This window comes from Muscardinus avellanarius (assembly GCF_963383645.1).
Source record: "Muscardinus avellanarius genome assembly, chromosome: 2".
NCBI classification, from domain to species: domain Eukaryota; kingdom Metazoa; phylum Chordata; class Mammalia; order Rodentia; family Gliridae; genus Muscardinus; species Muscardinus avellanarius.
Window position 1 is genome coordinate 137,599,712 of NC_137787.1, and position 12,148 is coordinate 137,611,859.

Consider the following 12,148-nt stretch of genomic DNA (forward strand, 5'->3'; position numbering starts at 1 on the left):
GTTGATGAAAGAAACACCGTATCAATGAGGTCTAAAGTATACACAGATGGGTCTACAGATGACAAGGAGGTAAAGGTTTGTCAGGTCAGAGACATATTTTCCTTTGCTTTTGATTGTGCCACTCAGCATGCCCCTTGCATTCACGAAACAATAAAAGATACAATGGGATGCTATTTGAACATCTATAAATATCCTCACAGGATAATAAAAGCCTTCACTATGTAGTTCTCAGCTTATGCATTATGTGAATTTTCAATGTCTGGTATTTGTCACAAATACACTATAGTTTTTAAACTTAGAATCTGATTGCATGCTCCATGGACTCTTTGTTGAATTACCTATTGGGAAATGCAAAGCTCCCAGCTAATTTAAAATCAGAACCCCATTCTACATTGGCATTCCTAACCCACTAATAGCTCTGCTTTGCTTTTACCTAGAATCAATTGATTACCTTCTAAAATACTACATGATTTGATTTTATGTCCTATTTATTACTTTTTATCTCTTTCTGATTAAAAGTAAGTTCTATGAGGGCATGTGTCTTTATCGGTTTGATTCACTGATGTTCTAAAAACTTCAAATAGTACTAGTGTACTTTAATATGCCATTCATATCTTCCCAGTAAATGGCCAAACAACATTCAGGTAACAATGAGGCCACGCCAGAGGCCTCTAATGAGTCTCTGTGTTGTTCTCAATTCCTTCTCTGTGGTTCTTTTTCCCCCATAAAATCTTGCTTTTTTGTAATTACTTATTTATTTGTTTATTTATTTATTTATTTATTGGTACTAGGGATTGAACCCAGGGGTATTCTAGTTTTGAGATAAGTTTTTATTAAGTTTCCCCGACTGGCCTCAAACCCGTGATCCTCCTGCTTCAGCCTCTGAGTTGCTGAGATCACAGATGTACACCACTGCTTTTTCAAAGGTTCTACAGTTACAGTTTTGTGCACCCTTATAACCTAGAGTGCTTGCATTTTAACAAGGATCACAGGTGAAGGAATGCAATTGTAGTTGCAAAGTTTCTACCATACTTTTGTCTTTGCATATGGCTTATATATTACAGCAGCAGGTAATTTTGGTTTAACAAGAGAAATAAAATCAATCTTTCTGATTTTTATATATAGGATTCCTAATTTATGTTTTTAATGTGAACAGATATCTGTCCAAGAGGAGTTGTGTCCTCTTTCTCAAAATTTTATTAAAAAACAAGTATATATGTGGAAAGCAAAATGTAGAATGCATATGTGTAATGCATATGTTGTAGTCTAATCAGAGGTGCTTGGTTTTTTTCATCAGTTTCTCCTGGAGGTCCAGTCCCACCATCATGTGTGACTTCTGTTTTCTTCCTTTTCAAAACCTATACATCATCATCATCGTCGTCATCATCCCATGGCATTTGATGTTGAATTGTTTTAAACTTTTCCCAACCAAATAGAGTAAAACTGTACCCATCTGCAAGTCATAACTGGAAACCACAGCATTCTAAAATTGAGTCAATAAGTGGTTGCTTGCTGTTTTGAATCACCTAATTAAAAGTATCTTTTCAAGCTAGCCCTTCTTTCTTCTTGCCAGCCTGTACTGTCCTGGGGCTTGGGCCTACAGTGAAGGTCCTCTGAGGCAATGGGCTCTGTCCAAGGGCCTTGGGTGTTGAAGGAAAAAAAAGGCCCAGCCCAGGAAGGCGGAAGGATGTGGTAAGCCCAGAACAGGGGAGGAAAAGGGTCTCAAGGGGGACATACTATGGCTACACCATTGTTTTCTTGACTAATCCCATTATAACTCCAAAACAAAACAAAACAAACAACCTAGTCACTTGAGACCGCCTTTATTCTACCTGAACACTTGATTAATTGGTTGGTTTAATATAACAGACTTTAAATTAAAATCTTTTTTCCATCCTGATTTTGAAGGCATTTCTCCATAGGTGTCTATATGCCTCATTTGTATTAACCTAGTTTTTTAAAAAAAACTCTCTAGAAGCTTTTAGGGTTTTTGGTTTTGTTTTATTTTGTTTTTTCTTTATTGTTAGTGTTTTAAAAATTCCAGTTGATGAACCTCAACCTGTGTCTTTTCTCAAAACAACAAAAGCTTTATTTTGGCTAATCATTTCAAGAGCTCTTTCAAACTTGAATCCTTTTGTCTGTGAATTTTTCTTGTATGATTTTTTTTCTTGCTTAAGTTTTAATGAAACTTACCCTAAGGTGATGGGGCAGAGATCGAGCTCCCTATGTGTTCACATGAGGTAGAGCTCTTTGTTCTGGGCCACTCAGTTTCTCCAGAGATGAATCCTTTCATCTCTTCCCTCATAGGGTGTGATATGAAGCCTGGTGTTCTGAAACCAGGGGAGAGGAAAGGAGGGCCTTCATCATCAATTGCAGACTTTCTCTTACCTCCCCCCCCCCATTGTTTTCCTTGTAGCCATACCTTCAGCTAGAGATTGTGATCCTTGCTAAAACGCAGTCACCCCAGGAAATTGGAGACATTGAAGGCTTGCTGTGACCCAGCTGTTGAACCTTAGCACTATATCTGTAATACTGGGGACTCCAGAGGCTGAGGCAAGAGGGTGGCAAATTTGAGGTTAGCCTGGGAAATTTAGGGAATGCTTGTCTCAAAACTAAAAAATAAAAAGGGCTGAAGGTGCAGCTCAATGGTGAGAACCCTGGGTCCAACCCGCAGTATAAAAAAAGATAAAAAGAAAAGAAAGGGGTGGGGGAAGGAAAAAGCAGGATTAAGTGGGGGAAAGAGGAATAAGGGTTAAGCTTAGAAGTAGAATATCTCTGGGTTCAATCCTGTTTTACACACACACACACACACACACACACACACACACAGCATTCTGGAATGTACTATAAAGGTTTCTTCCTAAATATTAATAAAATAAGATGGAGACTTCATCTAACCAAATATAGTAAAACTATATCCATCTGCTTTGGGAGAATCCCCTCAGTGCTGCAGGTAAACTGTGCGGTTGATCTGTCCTGTGATTTCAACAAACATTCTTTACAGTTCTGTACTTCCCTTTGGCCTTTTATAGCAGTAGGGACCTCTGGTCCTTTCTGGGCTCTGCCTGCAAATCAGTGCATCATTTGCATTGGATTCTTAGCTAGTTAATTCCTTTTTTCTTCTAAGTCTGGTACCACTCCTTCAGTGGCTTCATGTATTTTTTAAAATTGCTAGCCGGGTGTGGTGGCGCACGCTTGAAACCTCAGCCTTCGGGAGGCTGAGACGAGAGGATCGCAGTTCACAGCCAGCCTCAGCTCAGTGAGGCCCTTTGCAACTCGGTGAGGCCCTTTGCAACTCGGTGAGACCCTGTTTCAAAATAAAGAATAATAAATAGGGCCGGGAATGTTGCTCGGAGGTACAATGCCTCTGGGTTCCATCCCCAGCACTGCAAAAAAAAAAAAAATTTCCTAAAATTTTTCATGCCTACCTTTCCTGTCCTTGTAAAATAACACTAAACAAACAAGCAACAACAAGAACAAAAACCTTTGCTATTCTGTAAGCGGGGCTTCTGGGTAGAATCCACAATTAAAAGACAATTTGGCCTGTCTAGCTGGAATTCCAGTTGAAATTCCAACATCTCAGAATGTTCTTTTTTAATATCCTGTGCCACTGACTTCAGTCCTCTGGCTGATGAGGTGGGAGAATGTAAAGTTTCAGGTCAATGAATTTCTAACAGTGCTTCAACCAGCATTGCTTTGTTCCATTTGTTTTATATATTGAGCTTCATGGAAGATGTTTGGCAGCTAAAATTTTCTTAAAACTACTAGTTTAGATTTTTTTTTTTTTGGAGGGTTTGGGGGTGGAACCCAGGGGCATTCTACCTCCGAGCTACACCCCCTGCCCTATTTTTAATTCTTTATTTTGAAACAGGGTCTCAGTTGCAAAGGGCCTCACTAAGTAGCTAAGGCTGTCCTCGAACCACGATACTCCGGTCTCAGCCTCCCAAATGCTGGGATTACAAGCGTGCGCCACCACGCCCGGCTTAGATCATCTTTAATATGAATTTCTGCTTTTCATGTTTGATGACTAAGTAACTCATTCATTTCCAAGTTTTTGGTGTTCCATTCTGTGCTATTCACCAACCTAGGAACTCATATGCTTCTACTCGATATGAGCAGATTTAATAATGATGCTGCTTTGTATTAACAAATATTTATAATAATGACATATTTATTTTAAATACTTCAGAAGTTAAATAAGTACCAGAGATTTCTTATTGTTAGACCTCATTTGAGGAGTAGATATCAACGTATTTAATAAGCCTATTTCTCCACACAGTAACCTAGGACAAAAATGATTTCTTAGCCTAGGGGTAGAAATTTATGAGAAGATTGTGCTTTTTCTTTTTAAAACTTTACTTCTAATTTGTATTCAGTTAACAAGACAATTTTGAATTAGTTCTTTCTTTATTTAATTTTTTTGTACCGGGGATTGAATTCAGGGAATTCTCTCTCTGAGTTACACCCCAATCCCTTTATTTTTTTATTTTGAAACGAGGTCTTGTGAAATTACCTAGCATCTTGTGGAGTTGCTGAGGCTGGTCTTGAACCTGTGATTCTTTTCTCTCAGCTTCCCAAGTTTTTGTAGGATTACAGGAGTATACCACGAGGCCTGGCTCCTTGATTTAGTTCTAATTATCTAGCTGCATGGTCATTTGAAAACTGACTTTGCTTTAAGTTATATATCATCTTAGTATTGAATGAAAAAAAAAAACAATTTTTGATGGGTAGCCTTGAAAATTATTATTTTTTTGGGGGGGGTAAGTTAACAGCATCCTTCTTCATGAGCTTGCTCCCTAGCTCATGAAGCGCTCCCTAGCTCAGGAAATGAGATCACCTAGGGACTGGGGATATTAGTTTGTTAGGGCTAGTGTAATAAAGTACCGTAGAGAAAATGACTTGAATAATAGAAATGTATTGTCTCACAGTTCTGGAGACTGGAAGACCAAGATCAAGGTTTCGGAGAGTCCACCCTTTCTGAGAGACATAAGGCATCCTCTGTTCCACGTCTCTCCCACAGTTTCGAGTGGTTTTCTAGAGCTTTGTCACTCTTTAATGTGTAGAGCATCACTCGACTTTTGCTTTCAACCTTGCATGGTTTCCTTCTTGTATGTTTGTCTCAAAATTTTCCATTTTTAAGGACATCAGTCATACCGAACTAAAGCCCATCATGGCAAACTCATCTTAACTTAATTACCTTTGTAAAAACCTCATTCCTAAGTAGGGACTCATTCTGGAGTACTGCCGGCAACGACCCTGGAATCTGACTTTGGGGGGCACATTCAGCCCATGACTCTCAGGAGCCTGAATGTTCTTCCTGGTACTGACTCCTCTTTTAGCCCTTTCCATATTTGTCCATCACTGAGTTCTACCAGTTTTACCTGCAGTATACCTTGCATCTAGCTCTATTTTTTTTCTATTCTGTCCCTGACCATTTTCATTCTTTCTCCTGGACTATAGTTCCAACTTCCTCCCTGGTTCCTGCCTTCACTCCAGGTCTTTCCTAATCCATTTTCCATGTGCCAGCCAAAGATCTTCCAAAAGTGCATATTTGATTATATCTCTCCTCTTCTTACAACATGCAATGACTTCCCATTGCCTCGGGAAAAACTTGGAACTCCTTCATGTGGCTTACATGCAGTTTTGCTCCTGCTGCCCTCATTGGCCTTGTCTTGATTTTATTTCTCTAGTGTTCTGAGCTGAGGCCAAACAGGAACTTCTTTTGGCTACGTGATTGCACCATGGTCTTGCCTCTGGCCTTTGAACATGCCATTCCCAGTCTGGAACACTCCCTGACCTTAACTCCCTGATGCTTTCTCATCCCTTAGGCTTCAGTTTTAGAGGGGGCTATGTGGTAGCCTTCACAATGATAGAGCCACATCTTATACCCTGGAACCTGTAGATGCTCCAATATTTGAAAAAAAAAAGGTTATTTAAAAATATAGTTAAATTATCTTGAGATGAAGATATCGTTCTGGGTATCCAGGTGGACCTTGAATCCAATGACAAGTATTCTTACAAGAAACACACAGAGACTAGAGCAAATACAGAAGACCACAAGGAGACAGAGGCTGGAACCATGGGGCCACACACCAAGAAAACCAGTAACAACCACCAGAAATACAAGAGATAAGAAGCCCACATTCTTTCCAAGACTCTCAAAAGGAAGGGTAATCTTGCTGAGTCCTTGACTTCCGGTCTTTAGAACTGTAAGAGAATAGATTTCTATCATTTCAAGTAACCAAAGTTGTGGCAATATGTTATGGCAGCCCCAAGAAACTAGCACAAAACTCGACACTGTTAATTACGATATTGTTAATTATCAGGTCACATGTCATCCAGCAGACTGTGAGTTCTAGGAAGGAAGGGCATGTTTTGTTTCTGGCTACATCCCCAATGACTAGCCCCAGGCATGAGGCATGTCACTGGCATTAATATGCAATATCAACAACATTAATAATTTTCAATAAATGAGTAAATCAATCAATGCTTCACTCTAGGAACTATTCAAATGGCACAGATTTGAAAAAAATGAGAGTTTGGATAGTTCATAGTGTTGACCTTCCCACTCTTTTAAAAACTTGAGATCTCTGTAGGAGACAGAACAAACACATATGGAAAGACACGTGTAAAGCCCTCAAATAAACACTATTCTCCAAGGTAAAAATAAACTCAATATAATCTTGTTTTGTGTTTTAAATGATCCTATTATTAAAACATTTATTGACTTTTTTTAGGTAACATGTCCTTATTTATTTGGGGCTGTTGCAAAGGAGTGACATGTTTCTTAATCTAGAAAATTCTACAATATAATGAGAGGCAATGAGAATTATAATTTTCATCTTATAAGCCCCAAATCAGAAATATACGAGTAGATATGAATTGCTAAAAGACTGGTGATGAGCTAACAATGACAGGAAGGAATCATAATTAGCAAATTCACAAGTTATACGTCTGTTTATATCCTGTTCATACTGACATCATTTTTGGTACTTTCTTTTATGTCCAACATCTTTTCTTTCAGAAAATTCTCCTTCCTCAAGTTCTATTGAGCGATAAACCCCCTAACTCCATGTCTTCAGCCATGGGAGGGTCTGACTAGATTAACCCTTACTCCTCAATACTGATGCAGTCAATGGTGAGCACACATCTTAAAGAAGACCGATCAGATTTATTTTCAGGGATTTCTCTGGATATCATAAGGAAGAGTTGACTTTATTAGTTTCTTTTTCTTCTGAGATTTCTGTAAAGATGATACAATCTAAGCTTCTTTTTGCCACCACGGCCAGCACACAGTGAGGGCCTGCTCTAGGAAGAAATCAGAAAAGATGAAAACAAATCCAAGAGATAGGAATTAAAACACAGTATCTTGTTGATGTTGTTTAAGACCCAAAGTCCAAGAATGCCTGTAACTCCAGCTACCCTTGTGCCACCCTATCCTTAGGTCTTGATTGAAACCATGAACAAATCAGGGTGGTGTGACAGGGAATGGGGCAAAGGAGTGCCACAGACGTGGCTAGATATTCTTGAAAATTGAAAGCTCCCTGTATCCTGGCATAGAATTTCCATTGGACAGTGATTAGCCATTATGGTCTGTATTTTCCATCCCCTGCCATCTATGTGGGGACATGAAATTTGTTTTTGCAAATGGGACAAAGGTAGAAATGAAGTGTCACTTTAGAGTTGAAGAATTTAGAAATAGGATACCCCATCCTTACCCTCTCTTGCCCTCTTCATTTATTTATTTATTTATTTATTTATTTATTTGTTTGTTTATTTGTTTATTTTTGTGTTACTGGGGGTGGAACCCAAGGGCTTTCTACCTCCAGGCTATACTCCCAGACCTATTTTATCCTTTATTTGGAAACAGGGTCTCACTACATTGCTGAGAGCCTCACTAAGTAGCTGAGGCTGGCTTCAAACCCGTGCGATCCTCCTGTCTCAGCCTCCCAAGGCCGGGGATTACAAGTGTGCACCACCACGCCCGGTTCTTTTAATTTTTTAATTGACACATAAAGACTGTGCATACTTATGGGGTACTGTACAATGTTTTAATACATGTATATATTGCATAAGGTTCAAATCAGAGTAAGCATGTTTATCTCCTCTAACATTCATTATTTCTTTGTGGAGAACACATTCAAACTCTTCTAGCATTTTGAAAATATACAGTACGTTATAGTTATCTTCAGTCACCTTAGTGAGTTACAGCACCCCAAAGTTTATTTCTTCTACTATAACTTAGTGTCCATTGACCTGCCTCTCCTCATCTTTTTACCTCCTATCCCCAGCCTCTGGTAATCATCATTATCAGCTTCTCTGGGATCAAAATTTTTGAATTCCCATGAGTGAGACCATATAGTACCTTGCTCTCTTCTGTTGTCTGAATTCACAGGACTCCAGTGGTTTCAAGATTGCTTTTATTTAGGATCAACAGTTTCAACTAGTGGGCACATTTTTGTTTTAATAAAATAACAATATTATTTTTATATAGATGCTTGAGGTTCAAAGAAACCTTGTGAAGCTTATATAAAATTAGTGGCTAAACCCACACATTGCACAGGATGTTTGCTCAGCTTTATGATGCAGCAAATTACTGGAGCTCAGAATCCAGAAGAACTTTTCTCCTCTACAAATGGCCATGTGTTCACCTATTCCAGAAGCATCCTCAAAGGTCATAAATTCTACATGTTTGAAAAATACCTTATCTTGTTCATGGAGTCTTTGTCACCCATGGAGTTCTAATGAAAGGGCAGATAGAGAGTTGGGACACTACTGCTTGACCTTGAAATTCTTCCCCTGCCTGGGCTCTTTGCATAAGTGACCACCCATTATTTTTCTTGACATTGCAGACTAGCCCTGAATTTATTTGGATTAATACTAGAATGAGTAAGAAGGGGTAGGTGAAATTGGTTTGGGGAAAAACTGATTAAAAATAAACATATTTCCTGAAGAAGGAAATGAGAATGAGAGAAGAGTTGAAGGAAAATTGAAGGGTAGAAATAAAGAGAGAAGATTAATTCAATGGCTACAAAGCTGGGGTTATTAATATATTAAGAGTGTATGCACACACACACACACACACACACACACACACACTATAAGAAATTCTAGGGCTTCCTGTGTGAAAATATGGCAAAGTATGTTTGGATCATCTATTCATTCAATCATAAATGCAATAAGTTGCCTATTATGTGCCAAACTTCAGGTCAGTAAACACAGTTTATAAAAAAAAAAGAGTGGCAGCATCATCTTACATCAGATTTTCCAAGTTTTTCACGATAGTTTTCATGCACACATTTTGCAGATGAGGAAGTGTGGATCACTAAGAGGTCAAATGACTTGCCTAAAGCCACAGAACGAACGCACAGAACAAACGATGAGAAGTGTAGTGGCTAGAAGACGAAGACTTTAAACTTTAAATATGTCACCTCTGGCTAGCGAGTAACTAAGGCTTTATCTGTCTGATATATTTTTCTTCTAAGAGACAGAGGACCAAGCTTACAAATAGGTGCAAAGCTCACAGTGCTTGCACCTCTCGGGGACCACTCTCTGTGGTACGAAGCTCAACACATTTAATGCTAATTGCTCATTTGATCATTTTTAAAAATTTATTATCAAACTGTGTCCTTGGTATAGAAAAGACATTCTTTTTTGCTGTTTTAAACAGGCTTTTCCAAATTATTACAAAAAGCAAATGATGCCCTAGCAACCCTGCTTCCTTAACAAACATGGGCCATCTGGTACTGTCTTCTCTCATTTCCTAGACTGAAAGTACTCATAAAATCAGAGTCCAGAGCATCATATACCAGAAAATGGAGATGCCAGGATCCCAACTAGTGTGAGAATGAAGAGAATCATAAATCAAAGTGATAATGTTAAGAGCAATCAACCTCTAAAACCACAGGAAATGTTCAGGTCAAGTTAGACTGCATAAAGAACTAAGCCAGTGGATCTATAAAAGGGTGAGAGAGAAAAATGATCAAATGTTGCAGATTGTTCAAGATCATCACTGATCATTCCAACCCCAAGGATGGTCAATGAATAAAGAATTTGAAATTGCTAGGCCTTCAGAAGCATGATTTTGCCTGTTGTAGGCTTCAAGGGTAGTAGCCATGTAGTCTTGCTGAGTGAATTTTGGTGTTTTCCATGATAACAACAGAATATCCCTTGATTTACATACCCTCTGAGGGAAGCACAGCCTGACATCCTGCTTATTGTCACAAATAGCTAGAAATTAGAAATTAGGTGACAGCCACACTCTTCCATTTACTAAAGATCCTCCTCACCCCCCCCCCCAAAAAAAAACAGCCTTTCTCTGTTCATTGTCCTAGTTTTACAACCTAATTTAAAGCAACCCTTTGAGGGATGGGAATTTCACTCATTGAGTGAGTCAGGCCTTGGTACTGGTCAGTGGCCACTTCATGGAAACCCCAAACCCCAAATTCCTTGTACAAATGTTATCTTGACTCTTTGACCAGAACATATGGAGGAGCAAATGGAGAACATATGGAGAACATATGACCAGAACATATGGAGGAGGACATTTATTCAAGTTATACATGGGAATTGAAGATTACCTTACCAAGAACTCAAAGTTGTTTATTCTTTATTTTGAAAATATGGAATTTCTATTCATAGTAAAGGAGCCATAAATGGCTTTTAGGAACTCTACAGACCTCTGAAATTTTTAATTTTAATTTTCCTTTATTAATATTAGTAAATTTAGCTTGAGAAATATTCTCTTAACACAGGTTGAAGTATATAAGAATGCACTGTTAACTATAGGGACAGTGTTGTACAGCAGGTGTCTGTACAATTCTCTTTAGAAATGAGATGTCATGCAAAACTTATCTAAATGCACTGGAACTTATGGAAAAATTCGCCGTGAAAGAGGACTGCTATTTCTCTATATTGTTAAGAATCTCAGACATCACATATAAGGAGAGAGTTTAGCGGAGACCAAGGAGAAATGCGGTGTTGAAAGAGTTCTCCGCGATGGTGGTGGAGACTTGTATTCAGGAGAAGCAGAAACCGGATCTTACCAACTTTATTTTTTTGGAGAAATTACACCAAATGTTGAATGCTACCATCACGCATGCTTAGGAACACTGGACAACATTCAGAGTGGAAAAAGAGCCTGGGAAGGATTTGAAACGGTGGAGGCAGTGGCAATGCCAGTGGCCAATATTCGGGGAGGCAGAGATCTGATACATTACAACTGGAACCTTTGAAATAATAACCACAGAGACAGTGATCGGAACCTGCTGAGGGGTTAGGCGGGCGCCGGGGCCAGTGGCCGACATCGGAGCTTGCTGTGAGGCAAGGCCACTACTGAGGCCTCCGTGGCCGGGATTGGAACCTGCAGAGGGGTTAGACCGATGCTGGGGCCAGCGAGGCCGGCATTGGAGCCTGCCATGATGGAAGGCTTGTGCTAGGGCCTCCGAGGTCGGGTCCGGAACTTGCTGAGGGGTTAGGCCGGTGCTGGGGTCAGCGAGGCTGGCATCGGAGCCTGCCGTGAGGCAAGGCCAGTGTTGGGGCCCCCAAGGACGGGACCGGAGCCTGCCGAGGGGTTAGGCCGGTGCTGGGGCCAGCGAGGCCGGCATCGGAGCCTGCCGTGAGGCATGACCAGTGCTGGGGCCTCTGAAGCCAGGATAAGAGCCTGTCGAGGGGTTAGGCCGGAGCTGGGGCCAGCGAGGCCGGCATCGGAGCCTGCCGTGAGGCATGACCAGTGCTGGGGCCTCCGAGGCCGGGATCGGAGCCTGCCGAGGGGTTAGGCTGGTGCTGGGGCCAGTGAGGTCGGCATCGGAGCCTGCCTTGAGGCAAGGCCGGTACTGGGGCCTCGAGGCCAGGATAAGAGCCTGCCGAGGGGTTAGGCCGGTGCTGGGGCCAGCGAGGCCGGCATCGGAGCCTGCCGTGAGGCAAGGCAGGTACTGGGGCCTCCGAGGCCAGGATAGGAGCCTGCCGAGGGGTTAGGCCGGTGCTGGGGCCAGCGAGGCCGGCATCGGAGCCTGCCTTGAGGCATGACCAGTGCTGGGGCCTCCAAGGCCGGGATCGGAGCCTGCCGAGGGGTTAGGCCGGTGCTGGGGCCAGTGAGGCCGGCATTGGAGCCTGCTTTGAGGCAAGGCCGGTACTGGGGCCTCCGAGG